The sequence below is a fragment of the Mytilus trossulus genome, chromosome 6 (assembly GCF_036588685.1).
Source record: "Mytilus trossulus isolate FHL-02 chromosome 6, PNRI_Mtr1.1.1.hap1, whole genome shotgun sequence".
Classification (NCBI taxonomy): Eukaryota; Metazoa; Mollusca; class Bivalvia; order Mytilida; family Mytilidae; genus Mytilus; species Mytilus trossulus.
Window position 1 is genome coordinate 34,743,930 of NC_086378.1, and position 5,501 is coordinate 34,749,430.

A 5,501-nucleotide genomic window follows, 5' to 3' on the forward strand; every position below is an offset into this window, starting at 1 on the left:
TAACAGAAATAATACAATATAAAAAAAATCATTTTGTCATGAATTCAAATCTAGTCCATGATGTTGGCGAAAGTCCATTATTGAAGTTATGCTCATGGACCTAGGTGAGCGACATAGGCCTTGAGTGCATGTTGCATAGCCACTGGTTTTAAAATATTTGTTATGTTGCTGATAGACAGATGTTTTATAATATCTTAAGATTTATTCCAAGCTAAGGGCAATGAAAAGAATTTTGTCTATAGTTTTGACTTTTTAATAATCCAATCATGATTACTTATTTCATGTTTGATTTTGCTTGATAATTGGGTTTGTAGTCGGCAAAGGGCAAATAACGATGAACATGAATATAGTGAACTCCAAACAAAAAGAATTGGTGAGTTATAACTGATACTTATTCGCTCGCCGGGCTCCACTACACATAACTAGAGCATTGAACGTGCAGAATTTAAAACGACAGACGAGCTATCGGTTCGAAAAGTAATCTTCTCAAGAAAATGGATAATATAAAACCACTTAACTTAAAAGCAAAATATTCAAAATAATCAGAACGTCGTAAACCTGTTAATAAGTTAATAAGATAAACAAACGGAACACATATTGCCTCTTTCATCGAAAAAATACAGTCAAGCATTTCCAAGGTATATACAAAATATGTTAATTCTTTGCATAAAAAGAAATAAAAATAAGTAGTATATCTTAGTCTGGCGTACTTAATTATAATTCTGGTACCTTTGATAACTATATACAACCTCGAAACATATTATACTCGGTCTAAAATGTTTCTGTTTGAAATAAAACGTCACCACATTGATCGATGTAAACTGCTAAAAGCTCGAATATTATAACAGAAGTGCAAATTTCATACTGTCAACCTAATTTAGTTCATTTCTATTGTATAACCACAATTTAAAATTGAGAATGGAAGTTGCGAATATGTCAAAGTGACAACAACCCGACCAAAGAGTAGAAAAAGGCCACACATGGGTTTTCAACACATGGAGAAAATCCCGCACCTGGGGGTCGTCTCCTGCTAGCCCAATACAAAATGTACTGAGTCAATGAAAATGGACGTCACACCAAACTCTAAAACAATAAATTAACTTAAATAAAAAAAAAAACAAGAATTACAGAGGCCACATTTTCCTTACTTGGAACCAGCGCAAAAAATACGGCAAGGCTGACCATGTGTTGTGAGACCTCAACCCTTTAGTCTTTGTAAAAATCGTTATACGAATCATTCAAGTTATGTGTCCAATCCAACAATTTATCATTAATTTAATGCTTATTTCAATTAACTTTTACAGACTGTAATTCTGAAGGCATGCAAGCAAATAGGTAATTATTTTATTTTTTTCCAACGATATCTGAACAAAAGCCGTATGCTAGTAATATGAAATAATATGTCTATTTATAAAGAAACATACATATTCAACCATTGCAACACATGTCTTATAATATTTCTCCACTCGTGACAATTCAATTTTAATATTTAGGAAGAATGAATATTAAATGTTGAGAGTTCAGAAATATCGAAATACATTAGGTATCGTGTAACTTCACAATAAAAGATGTAAAGAAATCAAGAAAATTTGACATCATAAATAAATTTTCACCAATCATTGGCCGAGAAAAGGTATTTCACTAGTAAGGACAACAATGTATTAATAATCAATCTATTGGGAAATGTAAAAACAGTGAAACAGTTCTGATCCTGCACATAATCTTTTTCACATGCATACACAAAGTATATTCAACGTGAAAAAGTAAACTTATAAAAGAGGGGCGAAAGATACCAGAGGGACATTAAAAAACATAAATCGAAATAACTGACAACGCAATGGATAAAAAAGTTAATAGACAAACAGACAATAATGGTACATGAGACACAACTAAAGACTAAGAAACACGTACCCCGCCAAATATTGGGGGCGATCTCAGGTGCTCGGGAAGGGTAAGCAGATCCTGTTCCACATGTGGTACACGTACCATTAACAAGAATGAAACCCCTAATATGATAAAAAACTTTTTTTTTATTTACCGATTGTCGGTCTCTGTACGTCATCAGTGAACGTATACGTATATAAACATGATAAAGAAAGCACATATTTGTCATAAATATATACTGTCTTGAATGAACGGTGACCTATAGTTGTTAATTTCTGTGTCATTTTGGTCTCTTGTGGAGAGTTGTCTGATTGGCAATCATACCACATCTTCTTTTTTTTTTAAATGTTCCTTCTGACAACCTTGTATTTTTTTTTATCAAAAATTCAAACCGACTTTTTGTTATTGATATGTTTTATCATTTTTCAGCTCAACCACATGTACTTATGAAGAGATTGGAAGAATAAATGACGGACAAATTTATCAAAATGTTAGCAAAAACAAAAAAGGTATAAACTTATTTTGATTTTGCGTAAAAACATGAAAGGGATTTGTGATTTTGAAACCTTTCAAGGATAGTTTATTATCCATCCACATAACATACATCTTTTTTCATGTCATAAAAAGCTGCTTTTACTTTAAATTACTTACGATACATGTAGGACTTTCGTTTAGTAAGAGGGAAGTCGACCACTAAATAACTTTGTAGTAATGTTTGCGTAAGGTAAAACCATATCGATCACAGACAATTTCCTAGTTTGAGATACATGAAAGGCATTATTGAAAGAGCCGTGATAGCGGTTCGTAAACAACAATGTTCACGATAAAAGGCTCTCCAGATGACTTATAACAATTAAAAATCTTCCTAATGAAACATCCCCTATTTATATTGGCGATCCAAAAGAGAGGGGAAAGATACAAAAGGGACTTTAAAAGTTTGCATATACTTAGTGAATGTCTTTTTGTAGATGACTTATAATAATTAAAGATCTTCCTAATTAAACATCCCCTATTTATATTGGCAATCCACAAGGGACTTTGCATAATTTATACCTATCGAAGTGTGTTGAGAGAGAGAGAGAGAGAGAGAGAGAGAGAGAGAGAGAGAGAGAGAGAGAGAGAGAGAGAGAGAGAGAGAGAGAGAGAGAGAGAGAGAGAGAGAGAGAGAGAGAGAGAGAGAGAGAGAGAGAGAGAGAGAGAGAGAGAGAGAGAGGATATGATTTAACCATGTGATAAGGGTCTTTCCGATTGACTTTTACTCGGAATTTAGATTTTACTTTTTTCTCTATTTTCTTTGTTTTCCCCAAAACACCATTAGACAAAAGAAAATTAACAATTAAGGCAATCATTCCTATAACCAACAATTAGTGCAAAAATTAACTAATTTATAGATCTTGTCTTGCTGATCACTTTTGCTATTTGAATCTTTCTTTTGTACGTAGTTTTCAGGAACTTCTTAGTAAGAAAGATAAGAAGTTAGCAATACTAGTATTCTTCAACTCTACTTTCCGCTATATAGATGATGTTCTTACACTAAATAATTCAAAATTGTGTGACTATGTTGAACGCATCTATCCCATCGAAATAGATATAAAGAATACTACATATACAGTTTAGTCGGCCTCATTTCTTGACTTACATCTAGACATTGACAATGAGGGTCGGTTTAAAACAAAACTTTACGATTAAATAGATGATTTCAGCTTTCCAATTGAAAATTTTCCATTTCTTAGTAGCAACATTTCAGAAGCACCTGCATACGGGGTATATATCTCCCAATTGATACGATATTCCCGTGCTTGCATTTCCTTTCATGATTTTCTTGATAGTGGGTTGCTACTCACAAGGAAACAATTAAAGCAAGAGTTCCAAATGGTTAAGTTGAAATCATCGATTCGTAAATTTTACGGACGCTATCACAAGTTGGTTGACCGTCATGGAATAACCGTTTTACAAATGATATCGGATATGTTCCTTATGTCGTAACTACAATTCCCTCCCCTTCATGAATGTAACATACCGAATAGACTATTTACCGGATTTGATATTACATAAGCAACACGACGGATGCCACATGTGGAGCAGAATCAGCTTATACTTCCGGAGCACCTGAGATCACCCCTAATTTTTGATGGGGTCCGTGTTGCTTATTCTTTAGTTTTCTATGTTGTGTCATATGTACTATTGTTTGTCTGTTTGTCTTTTCTTGTTTTTAGCCATGGTGTTGTCAGTTTATTTTCGATTTATTAGTTTGACTGTCCCTCTGCTATATTTTGTCCCTCTTTTACTGAGTTTCATCAAGGGTTTGTTAAATGATCTCATCCATTTGGTTTATATTATAAGAAATAAAGGATGGAGTCATGATTATGAACATTATGTTTTGATGATACAGAACAGACAACAAATATATGACAGTATAGTATGAAAGTCACAGCAGTTGATTAACAAAATAGATCTAAATCATGTTCATGCATCTTTGATATTTTACAAGTCCTTAAAGGAGAATCCTCTAGGTTTTTTTTGTATTACTCTGATAATGATTTTATGCAAAATATACGACAAAATACTTATATCAAAAGAGGACAGCAACCATCAATACAATAATCAACAAGAATATTTGTAACTTTAACGAAACATTGCATAGTTAATGATACGGTTGATCAATGCAAACCCTTTTAAAATCTTTATCTCCACCGTTAGGGCTGTTTGTACCTGTTCCGATAGTAATTTATGTCGTATGTTTACAGACAAGTGATTTGTTTGTTAATAAGTCGTAGTAAAAATGTTGCAAGCGAGAATACGAAAGGAAAATATTGATAACGGCAAAAGGGTTAAAAGTTTTGAGATAGATACTCGATAGCCATATAATTTCGCAATTTTTGGTAAGAAATAGTTTTGAATTATTCAAGTTTCAACATTTGAAGCAGTAGTTCTGTTAAAATAGAAACCAAAGATACCAGAGGGACATTCAAACTCAAAGTCGATAATAAAAAAAAAGAAACGACATTTTATGGAACAATTGACAAAAAACAGTATACAAAACACAACATAGAAAACTAAAGACTGAGCAACACGAACTCTACCTTAAACTGGGCGTGATCGCAGGTGCTCTGGATAGGTGAGAGAATCCTGCTCCACCATTTCGACATGCTGAATCCATTATATGACATGGTAATTTAAAATATTTTTATATTTTGTAGTAACCATTCATATTAATAGTTTATATAAGATTCAGTTTTATCATTCTTATGTTGTATTTTATCTTTTTGTTGTCAATTTTAGATCCACTGGGGATACAAGATGTTTCAACTATGTATGCAAATATGAACATTTGAATGGGAAAGGTGTACTTAACAGGTTACTTGCCATATTAAATTGATGACTTATATTATGATTAACTAACTGATACCACTGTAAAGATATATTTGATTTGATATAAATGTGTAATGCCAACACAGTGAGGTATCTGTTTTGTAAAAAGATGATGATTTTTAACTGGCTGTAGTAGCAGAGAAAAAAATATAGCTGATGACCATGTACTCATTCGCAGTCAAAACAAGTTAGGCTAATAATGCAAATGCTTCGCGTTAGAAATACGCAAACACGAAAGATAATTA

At 32.7% G+C, this 5,501-nt stretch overlaps 1 long non-coding RNA gene across 1 annotated transcript; it reads left to right on the forward strand.

Annotated features, from left to right (window-relative positions):
• Nucleotides 1-1,303: 1,303 nt before the first annotated feature.
• LOC134723390 (uncharacterized) lies at nt 1,304-5,291 on the forward strand. The gene is made up of 3 exons (XR_010108050.1): nt 1,304-1,335; nt 2,314-2,393; nt 5,167-5,291. It is a non-coding gene; the product is annotated as an uncharacterized LOC134723390 (long non-coding RNA).
• The last annotated feature ends 210 nt before the right edge of the window (nt 5,292-5,501 follow it).